This window comes from Lathamus discolor, chromosome 5 (assembly GCF_037157495.1).
Source record: "Lathamus discolor isolate bLatDis1 chromosome 5, bLatDis1.hap1, whole genome shotgun sequence".
Lineage (NCBI taxonomy): Eukaryota > Metazoa > Chordata > Aves > Psittaciformes > Psittacidae > Lathamus > Lathamus discolor.
The window spans coordinates 7,393,306-7,407,291 of NC_088888.1; the positions used below are offsets into that span (position 1 = coordinate 7,393,306).

The 13,986-nt window shown below is 44.8% G+C and overlaps 1 long non-coding RNA gene across 1 annotated transcript in view; it reads left to right on the forward strand.

Annotated features, from left to right (window-relative positions):
- The first annotated feature begins 6,714 nt into the window (after positions 1-6,714).
- The window catches only part of LOC136016002 (uncharacterized), a 49,403-nt gene continuing 42,131 nt past the window's right edge, over positions 6,715-13,986 (forward strand). The window contains exon 1 of the long non-coding RNA XR_010613448.1: positions 6,715-6,840. This is a non-coding gene — a long non-coding RNA (uncharacterized LOC136016002). The remainder of the gene's footprint in view (positions 6,841-13,986) is intronic.

Here is a 13,986-nt window from a genome sequence, read left to right on the forward strand (position 1 = left end):
GCAAATGACTGCTTCCTTGGGCTGTTGCAATGCCAAGGGAGAAGGTGCTTTCCCCACCCAGGGAAGCAGGCAAACCAAGGACTGTCACAGGGTGGTCCATATGTATTACTTGCCCTGACCTCAGGAAAAGAGAATAAAGGAAAGGCTGCAGCCAAGAGGAAAAGGAATCCAAGGGAAAGATTATTCTAAGTATTATACTTCCCGGTGCTGTATGTTGGAGGCAAGGGCAGGGGCTGTCCCCCTCCAGCATGATGGGAATACATTGAGTCTGCTCGAAGTAGAAAGGACTTTGGGCTCATCCTATGTGGACATAGGGGACATAAATACTATTTTGTTTTCCAATTAAATCCTCAATTATATGCATTGTTGTACTTTATAGATGCTCTTGTTGCTCTGCTGCACTCCTGTTCTTGAAGTAAAGGTCAGGCAATTACTTATGGAAACCACGTAATGACAGACCAGACATTTAGGGGAATGGGTGGTGAAGATGCAGTGTGTGATCATCAGTTGCTAAATAGGCAAACAAGAAGATGAAATACCACCTTTTAATAATGAAAAGGTTATGTTAAACTCTGATCAGAAATTGTTTTTATTTTCCTGTTGGCCAGCAGACATGAAGTAATGTCTGCACCTGAGTATTTTGCTAATTAAATTAACCTTTTCTTCCGTAACTTGCCCCTTTGTCAGTTCACTGAAAGGGCAGAAGCTGTCCTCTGCTACTCTTGATGAGTTCTCCTCTAGTTTCTTTCCTTCTTATTTGAACTTTTCTTACATCCAGGCTCTCTTCTCCAGAAACACTGTCCCGACACCTTTTGCTGGTTCTCTTGTTCCCCTTCTTCTCTCTCCCATTGAATGCTGTTGGCAGAAAGCCCGGAGATTCCTTTAATGCTTTTCAGCCTGCTTAAAGTTTAGTCCATTCTATGTTCTTTGTTACTGTATAGCACATATAACATCTAAAGAAACAGAAAGCTCCTTTGTAGGCAAGTTTAAAGCAAGTCTCCCTTTTCAAATGACCCTTTTTTTCTTCCTGCAGTCAAATTTAAATCAACTTCCTAAAATTTTTCAGGTACATTTAGGAAGAACTTGATGATAAAGTTTCTTCGGTATATGCTCCTTGAAATACATTCATGTTCAAAGTGTTAAAAAGGCTTGGCCTAAGATTCCTGATAAGGTTTAAGCCCTCACGTTATTAAAGATGCAGTGTTCCTGTGGCTGACCACAACCCTTTTGTACTGGCAGAGGGATGTGAAGCGTTTGACTCTAAATGGGAATTGGAACTGGACATGTTGATCTCTAGCAAGAGGCTTCGTAGATGGTAGTGAGAAATGAGACTTCTCTGGGGAGAAGTCAGAGGTGCAAGTGGAAGAAGTCCATGTAGAGACTGAAGTCTGGTGAAGCTTTGCTAACTCTGCTGTCAGGACTCTCTGACCTTATTTGAAACCAAAATGTCAAGCTTGCATTAGGATGTTCAACTCCAGAATATTAAAGCTTTTATCTTGAGCGGATGCACCTTTACAAACATGTTTGTGGATTTTTAGCATACTGTGTACCTGTTGCCCAATTATTTAGCAACGTAAGATGCAATGAGAACATCTGGCATTATACATCATAAGACCAAGAGAGAAAACGTTCCCTTGGAATTGTTTCTAATTTCACCTTGAAGCATGCAAGCTAACATGATTTACATTCTGTACAAAATGTAATTAAGAGTCTTAGCAGGTTTTAATACACCAGGAGAAGTTACATTAAAATAACTAACAATAATAGATCATAGAATCCCAGACTGCTTTGGGTTGGAAGGGACCATCCAGTTCCAACCCCATGTCACAGGCAGGGACACCTTCCACTAGACCAGGTTGCTCCAAGCCCCATCCAACCTGGCCTTGAACACTGCCAGGGATGGGGCAGCCACAGCTTCTCTGGGCACCCTGTGCCAGGGCCTCAGCACCCTCACAGGGAAGAATTTCTTCCTAATGTCTCATCTCAATCTCCCCTCTGTCAGGTTAAAGCCATTCCCCCTTGTCCTGTCCCTACAGGCCCTTGTCAAAAGCCCCTCCGCAGGTTTCTTTAGGTCCCCTTTAAGGTATTGGAAGACTTAGGTACATAAAGTCAGGTGAAATAGCACTAGCAATATTATTGAATGGATTAATTTATCTTTCTTGCTCTGTTGTTTGCTACCCCCATACGGCAACACAAAAATGAGGGAAATTTCCTTGGGATGTTCCTTCCTAGCTTCCCAAAGCTGGTCTGAGTTTTGCCGGCACATGTAAAGGATGCACGCCAGTCGCGCACCAAAGAGCGTTTATCGTTTGCAGTTCTGATCTGTCATTCTGGGTGTGTTGTATCTTATTTAGTGATGATCTCTTCTATCCCTTTTTCTTTAAAGCAAGATGATAGATAATAAGGAAAGTAAGATGCCTCATCAGTGGAGAACTGGGGAGGTGGGGAGGATATGAAGCTAACGTTGTTTCTAAATCCTGCAGGTTGTCTGATGCTCCAAAACGTGCAGTTGTGGTTGTTATCTTAACGGTAGTATTAGAGTTATTACAGATGTATTAAGGACAACATAAGGAAGAAGACTCTGTAGGAAGAATCTCAAGACAAAATGGGGCTGCCATGATGTGCAGCCAGTAAAACAAGTCTCAGAATCTGAATATAAAGCCTGTCTGTGGGGATGATATCTACTCTTGCCATAACATCTCCCGTGAATGACTCTAAAGCTTCCCCTTATATTCTTTTCCATTCCCTAATTGCCTTTACACTGCTAATGACAGGAGCAGTTTCATTTCAAGTTTGAATTGGTGCAGTTTTGTTTAGATTCCAGCCACATGGTTTTGCTGGTTCTTTGTGAGATTAAGAAGTCCCTTGCATCAGATCCTGTTTCCATCCGTAATTACCTATACACAATGACTGAGTCACCTCTCACCCTCCTTTTCAACAAGCTGAATAAATTGAACTCCACTTTGTAAGACTGCAATGAAGGAAATCCCCAGAAACGTTTTTGTTTGACACATTTAACAATGTCAGGGCAGACAGAAGCTGCTCTGGTTGTCATTGATGGATTTTCTTCTGTATGTTCTTCCCAGGTAGCGTGTTTGTACACACATTTGGAGAGATATTTCAGCAACATCTCCCTCAAGGTATTTAAATACACCTTAAGATGCCTGCACTGAGCATGTTCTGGTGGGACAGAGCTGGACCTTTCCTGTGATTATGGCTTCAGCAGCTGGTCATCCAAACTGGGACCAGAGAGTCTTCCCTGCGGCTTTTGTGGAACTTTCCAAGCAAGGAGAAGCTGCTAGGTGTACCATGGAAGGAAGGACCAGGCAGGTAAATGTCTGTGGCACAGATCCTGCTGATTGTCCATGTGGATAATGATGGAATTTAGTTTTGATTTCTTATGAAAATCTTGAGAGATACGTGCACACAAATGTATTAAAAATACTTGGGGATGAAGGAAGAGAGAGAATAATGTGGTAAAATCAAACATTGAAGGTACTGGGAAGAGGCAGACCCTGTTTACCTAAGTCCTCTTTAGTTTCTCTGAAGAAGGCAGGTCTCTCTTTCATCTAGGTTTTCTTTGGAGCTCAGTTCTCTCCCTCTATCTGCCTGGGGTTTGACCATGGTGTATGGTTCTGAGCTTTCTTGCCCTGTTATTAGAAAAACAACAAAGCAGATCCAGGCAGCAACACAGCAGAAACTAAGCAACATGAACAAAACACCCTACTGTAGATCACCAAACCCAATCTGCATGTATGCGGGTACAGGCAGCAGGTAGGAATAAAATGTCTCATCAAATGTCACAAGGAATAATGTCCAAGAATAATTTGGGGCTGGACCTGGTTTCTGAATTGAAGCAGTCTTCACTTTTTCTCTTTGCTGCCTCCAGTGTCTTCACTGTGATCACTCCCAACCCAGGCAGCTCTCACTTACCCATCAGCAGACAGTAGACTTTGTGAGAACGACATGCTCTGCAGAAGTCCTGTGCCTGCCAGCCGAGCATTTAAAGCTAATGAGAGTGTTATTCCTGTGTCAGTCATAAAAATTATATGGCTTGTTAGCTGTTAAAATTGCATATTACAAAATTTAAACGAGCCCGTATAGTTGGGGTGTTACTAAAAGGCAGGGGCTGTTCTGGGTGTAATCCCTCCTTGTACCAGGGCTTGGTTCAGCTCTGTTAACTTCACCGTGAGTCTTCCCTGTACCAGCTGGGCCCAAAAGGGAAAGAAGAAAGCCCACGAGTGTAACCCACCCTCCTTAATCACTGGCTGCCCTGTAAGCTGAGCTCAAATGAAGTCTGAAGGAGTTGGGCTATGCTTTCAGAGCAGATGCTGCAATGCTCATATGAAGAGCTATGGTCCGGGAGGCAGATGGTCACTGACATTCCAGCATCAATCTGTGCTGGGGCACCTTCAGACATCAGAGCTTTTCATTGTCTCCTTTGGAGAGCTGGTGGGGTCAAAAGAGAAAGATTTCTTGAGGCAGAAGAAAAGACTAGCTGTGTTTGTACAAGAATGAAATAAAAGCACAGACCAGGGAATCCAACACTCTGTTGGGTCCATAATAATCCTCATAAAGACAGACTGACACAGCCCTTACCTGTGGTGTTCAAACTGCAGCAGGCAAAGTGAAGTGAGGTTTCATAGGAGAACTATGTGCAGGTAAGGACTTAAGCAAGGAACCTATCCAGTTCTGTGGAGGGACTCTGCTCAAGCCTTCAAACACTGCAGTGGGTTTGCCATGCAGAAAGGTGCCTTCTGAAGAGCATGAGTGAAATCTCAACCCTGCTAAAATCCAGGGAGGTTTTGCCACTCATGATAGGATCTCAGAGTTCATTCCAGGTTTCTCTACAACAGCAATACTGCCTTTCTACACGGGAATACAACAGTGAACTCACAGCTCAAACAGCTTTTATACAACAGCGGTTAGGAAACAGCAGACAGGATCAGCAACATTAACCCTAGGTAACTGGAATGAGCTCTCTTAATTCTAGAAGCAGTGAGGAGCTCAGCATTGCTCCTTACTGGGTTAGGCAGAATAACAGTGTTCACAGAAAAAAATAGCACCTTCTCAGACAGGAGGGCAAAAGGCTAAGGAGAATGGCTGTGCATCGCTTTCACCCTCCCCACCTCTCTGCCCCGCAAAACCTGAAATGGCTTTGAGTTCCTGCTGGTTTTCTTTTTCTTAAATGCCAGGTTAATATTTTTCTGCCTCTTTCTTGACCTTTTGTATTTTCAGAGAAGGAAGATGCACTTTTCTGAATTAGGGTGAAACTGCCCTGACCTGTAGCATGCACAAAACCTACACCAAGTGTTTGGAAAACAGAGGGCAGCTGTGCTGTGGCTGTGTAGCAGAGAGCGTATCAGAGCATTTGGCCTAGGGAACACGTTTGATGGGGAAATAATTTCTCCCTTCTTTTCTCTGTTCAGACAGTGTTGGTGTGAAGGATCACTCCTGCATAGCTAGGAGGGTAATCTGTCGTCTAGGGTCAGATCTAAACATGGGCAGGACCCTATTGGTTTCTGTGGGAGCTGGATGGCTCATAAAGGCACCTTTTGTAGACATGATTTGGTATTCTTGGCTCTGGTCAGTGCTTTCAAATACTTGAATTTCATTAAATGAATAGTGTGTTCAAAGATAAGATGGTCTTTACTAGTTCTGTCCTCATCTCTGGCTGCATAATCTTGAACAAAGCATGCAGGTCAGAACCTCCTATTTTGTATTTGTCGGTCCATTTTCAGGTAACATCACTGAATCTTTCGACTTCCCAAGGTGTCCAACACCCTCAGGGTAAGATTCCTGTATTTTAAAACCACGAGAGTACACCTTCGCTCAGCAGACACTGCGTTTGAAGGGCTGTTCTACATGCTCCATGCTGTACACATCCTAAGGTTGGTTGCTTGGCACACAGGGATGGTGAGCATTTCAGCTGGGGGGACCCTGTGAAGGGCTGAGGTACCACACTGCAATGTGCTTGGGAGCCATTTGATGCTGTGTGGGAAATCTGTGACCCTGCACCCACAGCTGAGGGTGTGCTGCAGGGAACAGGATCGTACCTCGGTGTGCTGTGCAGTGCTTTGCACTGGTGGGAAGCCAGTGTGATAGGCCTGTGCTGCATGCAGGCTTCACCCCGTGACAGTGCCAGAGCTTTGCTGCTTCTTGCGTTGCCAAGGAGATGAGAGATGAGCTCAGTGATTGAGGTGAGGGCATCTGCACCCCCTCTTCCAGCAATGGACGTGAGGAGGAGGGCTTGAAGGATGTTTCAAGGATCTTCAGCCTGCAGAAGGCTCAGGGGACCTTATAACAGTTTTCCAATACCTACAGGGGGCTGACAAGAAACCTGGAGAGGGGCTTTTGACAAGGGCCTGTAGAGACAGGACAAGGGGGAACGGCTTTGACCTGACAGAGGGGAGATTGAGGTTAGAGGTTAGGAAGAAATTCTTCCCTGTGGGAAGGGTCCCCATCTTCTGAAGACTTGTTAGTTTTTAGCTCTGTTGGGTCACAAGGAGGACGGCTGCAGCTCTCCCCTCAGCTGTGTGAAATGGCATTTCACACCTCTCATCTATTAAGCAGAGCTAAGGCTCTCCCAGCTGTCTCATATCACTCTTCAGTGAAGTGGGCCCTAATTAGATAAAGACATGCAGCTGTGGCAGCTCTTATTGCCACGCACCTGCGAGCACCGCGTCCGGTAGTTGCTGTGCTTGCTCTTGCTAGAAGGTGAGAGAAGTTCTTCTAGTCTGCATAAGCTGCCCTATAACTGGGAACCTCTATACCTTGGTTTTCTGGGGGTGAAGGGTGCTGTGAGCTCAGGAGGTGGCCCTGCAAGCTATGGAGCGAAAGGTAAGTTCTCTTAGTGAATAGCTGTTGGAAAAGACAATGTGTTACAGGGTGCTTGGAGGGGGAAGCTGGAAGAAGGCTTCTGTGTTTGAAGTCAATGGTGCTGAGAGAGTGGTGGTATCTGCTTCATTGGGCATCAAAACTGTGCTGACCTTTTCCTCTGTGTTCTGTTTGGGTAATTGAGGACAGATAAGAGTTGCATTGACAAGCAGGTTCCTGAAGCATGAGCTGCTCTGAGTTGCAACAGACCCTGTGTCTATGAACGTGTCTGTGGGCTTGGCAACTTTGCTGGGTTCAAAGTTAATGTTAGCTATGTAACACTCACATGAGTTTACTCAGCCTTGTAGGGAAAGCCCCTTGAAAATGGCTGTACTTTGTATGTGGCTGTAGAGCATCTGTGGTTATGGCTCTGTGTGTGTAGTTGCTCCAGCATACACGTGTGGTTTTGGCTGTGTAGTGCTGCCTCGGGAAGAACTGCAGCATGTGTGGTTGGTTAGAAAATGCAGCAAATTTTATAGGTTATCTCATTAAGTTACAACTGTTCTACTCATGGGATAAGGATGTGATTCTCTGACGTACTATACTGACCTGTATGAAGTCTTTCTGGAGGTCTGGTACAACATCCTTTGCTCTGTTAGATAAGGAGGCAGCCGTAAGCAAACCTGTGCAGGTAACAAACGTGGCATTCCTTGTTTTAGGTGGGCATAGGGAGATAAAAGAGATGAAGTAAAACTAACGTTCAATTTCTGTTCTTCTGGTGAAAATCCACCTCTATGTAAATGGTTACTACACAGTCCATGTACAACTCACAGCCCCGTATACCCCTGTATCTTGGCAGTGAGGATGCAGGTATGCTATGGCTGAGGGTGATGCATCCTGTGCTCCGGAAAGCTGGAGTTCCAGAGTTTGCCTGCAAAGCCATGTGGAATAACTGCTTCAATGGCATTTCTGAGTACAAGCTTAGGGGGAAGGAAGGATGGTGAAATATTCGCAGGGCTGATAGTAGAGCCAATGGTACAAGCTCTGCTGCAGTTACTGGAGAATGGTAGCAGGTTCTTGCTGTTAATCCTTTAGGATTTGGTGAGGTGCCAGGTGTTGGCAGCTTGTCTGGAGTGGTTAATGGGCTTTATACTCTTTACTGTTGGAATTTTACCAAACTTGCATGAAATTAGTACCATGTGGGTTACTCACAGTAAAAAAAGAACAGTGTTCCTTAGGGAGGGGAATAAGAAAGGAGAGGAAATGAGGCACCAACAAACTGGAAGGTATTTTTAACAGATAAATAAGGAATTTTGGAAATCTAAACTTTCTGGGGGAGGGAAATTATCTCCTGTTACCAAGAAAAACCAAACCTGAAACCAGAGTGACCCTCCTGCCCTGCTGCATGGACTGGTCCTAATCGGACAGATCCTTTACAGGTGCCTTCCCACTGATGTCCTGGAGGAAAAGCCTGCAGCTTCTTGCAGCCTGGGAGAGCACATCATTGGCCATGTTCAAAACAGCCTCAGCCAGGCCCAGTGTGGATTTAGCTTTCAGCACATGCTTCGTGTCCCATTGGGGCTTTGTGTGCATGAGTGCAGGTACTGCTGGGCTTTTAGCTTCTGCTACAATGGATGCTGGAGTGCCCTGCTGCATGGGTGCGTTTGAATTGTGGCTCAGGAAAAGAGAGTGTTCGATCTAATGCAATATCCTGATTGGTGAGAGGAGGGGCATAATATTTATCTGGGTATTGCTGGAGTCGGGTTAATCTCTGCATCCTTAAATCCTTGTATGAATCTTTGCGAGACTTTGGGCAAAAAGACCCCTGTGCTCAGGCTGTAAGAGTGCTGCCATGTGAGGACAATTATCCATAGAATCCATTTATGTTAGGGAGCTCATATGATGCATTTAGCAAAGTAACAAACCCCAAAGTTGTGCAGCATGGCAGTTCTGAGGTAAGCAGGCAGTCTAGACACCTCCAGCAGTCCCATAAGGATGCATTGAGGGCTCATTAATATTTCACAAAGCAAGGAGATGTTGTATATTAAAGTATTGAAATACAATGTTAGCCATTTAGTTGCCTTGAAATGGAAAACAAACTGCAAGAAGACATCTCGTAGGGAAAAAACATCAGGGTAGACTTACACATGAGGGCTTTGCTGGTATGAAAAGGGTGCTAGGTATGAGAAGGGAAGTGATTTTCTAGTTTTCTAGCCATATATACTTAAACAATATATTGTACCCTGGGATACACCCACCACAACTTATTCATGTGCATTCACACCAGTAATGACAGCTGTGTTCAGAGGTTCCTGAAGGCAGGATTACAGGCTCGTTCTTGGAGCTGTTGGCTCTGTGAGCACACGTAGCTGCTCAGCAGCTGAAAATGAAGATGCTTTAGCAGGATGCTGATATTCCAACTGCTCAGTAGTAACTGAAGCCAATGGGGTTACTCCTGTGAATGACTGTTCCCTGTGTGAAGCCTCAGGCAGGGAGGGCTGAATGGTTTGTCTCTGTCCTTTAGAAGACACAAGCTGTAGCACAAACCAAGCTTCATCCCAAGTGCAGGGCACCTCTTCAGGGTACTGTGGTGAAAATGTGCCTTGTTTGGAACGAAATACCTTAAGCTGCTGTGGCCTCTTCCTCTCCATGTGGCAAAGGAAGTGACTGAGGAAAACAGAGAGCTTCTTCCTTATTTTTGCTTTACTGGTGATTCACAATTGAGATTTGTCAAGAAAGACTAAGAGAAAAGCAGTAAAACTAATTGGTTTCTGTGGTGCTCACTTTGTTCTGAAATTAGAGCTCCAATTTAAAGCCAAGGGGGTTAGATTTAAACTACTGGATTTGAAAATAATGTTTTCTCTTGTCCTAGGCCTATAAATAAGAGAGGAGCCTTTGCTGTTCGTTGTTATTAAATATGAGATCCCATCCCTGGAATCTCCAGGGGATTCAAAGTCCAGATCTGATTTTTGCAGTATTGACCTGTGTTTGATACCAATTTCTGTCACTTGCTCATTTTCCTCAGTAGTCATGGGGGAAGAGTAATGAAATATTAAACACTTCGCTATGTTTCTGACAGCCTAGGGGTTTTACATTTCTAGAGTTGTTTTTAAACATTGATTCAGTTCAAAACCATCAAGGCCTATTCCCTCCATCATATACGTAGTGACACACGTGCGAGTGCCACTCATAGAATAGTTAGCGTTGGAAAGGACCTTAAGCTCATCAAGTTCCAACCCCCCTGCCATGGGCAGGGACACCTCACACTAAACCATCCCACACAAGGCTTCATCCAGCCTGGCCTTGAACACTGCCAGGGATGGAGCACTCACAACCTCCCTGGGCAACCCATTCCAGTGCCTCACCACCCTAACAGGAAAGAATTTCCTCCTTATCTCCAATCTAAACTTCCCCTGTTTAAGTTTGAACCCGTTACGCCTTGTCCTGTCACTACAGTCCCTGATGAAGAGTCCCTCCCCAGCATCCCTATAGGCCCCCTTCAGGTACTGGAAGGCTGCTATGAGGTCCCCACGCAGCCTTCTCTTCTCCAGGCTGAACAGCCCCAACTTCCTCAGCCTGTCTTCATACGGGAGGTGCTCCAGTCCCCTGATCATCCTCGTGGCCCTCCTCTGGACTTGTTCCAACAGTTCCATGTCCTTTTTATGTTGAGGACACCAGAACTGCACACAATGCTCCAGGTGAGGTCTCACAAGAGCAGAGTAGAGGGGCAGGATCACCTCCTTCGACCTGCTGGTCACGCTCCTTTTGATGCAGCCCAGGACACGGTTGGCTTTCTGGGCTGCGAGTGCACACTGAAGCCGGCTCATGTTCATTTCCTCATCGACCAGCACTCCCAAGTCCTTCTCCGCAGGGCCGCTCTGAATCTCACTCTGAAATGCTTTTTCAAGCTTTGCCTCACCAACAAGTGAAGCCCCAGACCTGTGGGGCACTGCTGCTACTCTGGGCCAGCAGCAGGTCCTCCTGCCAACCCAAAATGGATCCTGCACAGTTATCCCCATCACCAGGAAATTGTCAGCTGAGAGCTACTGTTTTCATTTGATTTGTGTACGCTGAATTGCCTGCTTTGTGCAGAGGTCGGGGCAGACTTGTCCTTTATTTGTTGCCCAATGTTATGTTTGTTTCTCAGTCAAATGAATTTTTGTAAGTGCAGTTGTATGTTTGGAGTAAGACAGTTGAAGGCTTTAAAGCTGCGATGTTTGGAGGAATGGGGTGCTTATCTTCATCTCCAAATACCATCTATATATATTTGAAAAGCCAGACATCTTGGGAGAGTTTCATGTATGGAAGTTACACTTTACTTTTAAAAAGCCCCAGCACCACCAGAGAACATAGGTAAAAAGCAAGTCTCTCTTTCTGGCTTTGGAAATACACTCTGCGAGCAGTTGAGAATAATAGCAGCCTCTTCAATAGGTGTCTTCTTCATAGGTCCTGAAACACTGTATGAAAATAGTTCAGTGTCATCAATTTAGCAGTCTTACGATACCTAAATCTGGAGAGGGGCTTTTGACAAGGGCCTGTAGGGACAGGACAAGGGGGAATGGCTTTAACCTGACAGAGGGGAGATGGAGATGAGACATCAGGAAGAAATTCTTCCCTGTGAGGGTGCTGAGGCGCTGGCACAGGGTGCCCAGAGAAGCTGTGGCTGCCCCATCCCTGGCAGTGCTCAAGGCCGGGTTGGACACAGGGGCTTGGAGCAACCTTGTCTAGTGGAAGGTGTCCCTGCTCATGGCAGGGGGCTGGAACTGGCTGAGCTTTAAGGTCCCTTCCAACCCAAACCTATCTGTGGTAACTTTTTGTCTTTAGGTAGAGAAGCTGAGGTGGTGCAATGTCTTCATCTGCTGGTTGCAGGTGTTGCTGGCTGCAGGGTGAGAGATACGGCGACTGCAGCTATGGGTGACTTTGCCATAGGAAGGGAAGTAGCCTGTACACCAGGCCCTGCAAACAAGAGCCTTCATTGTCAGTAAATAATTTTGATTTGTATTAGTTCCACATTAGTTCCACATGATAAAACCCCCTTCATACAGAGAAATGATGGAATCGCTTAACCTTGGTTCACTTCTAGCTTTACTGGGGAATGGCTACGCTGAGGTCTTACAGGTTACATGTGTGTGAAATTAGATTAACACGGTGGTGGATAGGTCCTTAAAATAAGTAATTGGGGGGAGGGAGGGACAACAACAGAGTTTATCTTAGCTTTTGGCAAGGAGTTCCTTTGAAATAGTGGAAGCGTTTATACTATTTTATTATATTAGCTCTTGTAAAGTGCTTTTCATCAGTGTTTCAGGGTAAAAGTGTTCTGTAAAGTGCTTACACAGATAACTAATATTGATTACAATCGAAGTCTCTCATTTGAAGATGATTTAAGGCATGACAAGAGGCTGTTACTATGTGCTTGATACACATTTTCAATGGCTAACATTGGCCTGTAGCTGTTTAAAAAAATCTCATAAACAGAATGCATAAATGCCTTATATGAGTAATGGCCACAGTCTAGAGAACTTGGTACTATTAATTCATTGTTGTTTGCCGTTTTTAATAACAGACATGGTTGTGTTGGATTTAATATACAAGCAACTTGAGTAAACATTGTTTATACATATGGAAGTATTGGTATATTTTTAATTTCCCTTCATCTTCTGAATTAATGCCATGCATGTATGTACGTGTAAAGTCCACTGTAGGTTGTGTTTAAAACTGCTAGGTAGGCAAATGAGGTTTCGACATTTAATTCTATAGAAGATGCCCCTCAAACATAATTAAATCTGATCTCTCTTACTTGCAGACAAATGAATATTTCATGGAGCTTAGGCGTAATCAGGTTATGTGCTCTCTGAAATTCTCAGATGATGTGCAAAGGTTAATCTTTATATTACAAAAAGAAAAGCCTGGATGGTCGTATCTCTGACCTGGGTTGCCTAGGATACCATATTAAAGGGGACGAAAGGTTCAGGGTATGTATACGTCCTCTTCACGCAGAGTCAAACACATCGCAATATGTGTTTAATCCAATAGATGTATAGATGTTTATGTACGAATAACTCATTATTTTCTCTTGAAAACCAAGACATACAGCAATGAGGAAGGGATGGGGCTAAAAGGGGAAAGGAGAGTGATGGGAATTGGAACTGAACCACTGAGAAATGGCAAACGCCCAAGAAGGCAGAAGGAGAAAGAAAGAGAAAATGATGAGGCTGGGAGGAGGAGCAGATGCCTGGTAGCTTTAGAGAAACCTGATGTGGATAAAGAGGAATTAAACTGATCAGTTGGTTGTATACATGTAGCAAACAGGGATTACAAGGCCTGACAGCCCTTTTTTAACACCTCGCTGTGTTACAGCAGTATAAAATCCTAGAATCCCAGGTTGGAAGAGACCTCAAGGATCTTCTGGTCCAACCTTTCTGAGGCAAAGCATGACCCAGCACCCTGTGCACTGAATCTTAAAAGTGCCCGGTGCTGGGATATCCACCACTTCCCTGGGGAGGTTATTCCAATGGTTGATTGTTCTCATTGTGAAAAGTTTTCCTCTTATGTCCAGTCAGGATCACTCTGGCAGTAACTTGTGCTCATCACCCCTGGCCTTTTCCTTGTAAAAAGGGAGTCTCTGTCTTCTTTGTAGCCACCCTTTAAATACAGGAACATGATGATAAGGTCTCCCCTGGGCCTTCTTTTCTCCAGGCTGCACAGAGCTCCGAGCTGGTTTTGCACTTGATGTATTTGCTCGAGTCAGCTGAGCTCCACACTGAGCTTATTGGAAACTGGTGTCTTAAACTCCTTTTCTAACTGGAGAATTTCCGGGTGCACGTTTGGCTAGGAAAGGGTTGAGAAAGGGAAAATGCCTGTGTTGTATTTTGATGACTTAATTATTTCTTATGTCTCTGGAACTACTTCTGGGTCACCTAAACCATCCTGTTCCCTCTCAGTCTGACAAGTCTTTTTATAACGAGACCAGATTCTTGAGCATGCATTGCTCTTTGGAGTAAAGCTCAATTGTTTTCACCCTGAGAAGCGGAGTCGTACGAATGCTCAGAGTAATGCTGGCATCTGGAGAAGAGAGAAGCATTAAATGCATTTGCCATGGGCTGTGGTGTTTTTCCCTCCTTGCTGGATGGGTGCTTCATATCAGACAAATACAGACCGCTTCCTTCTGGC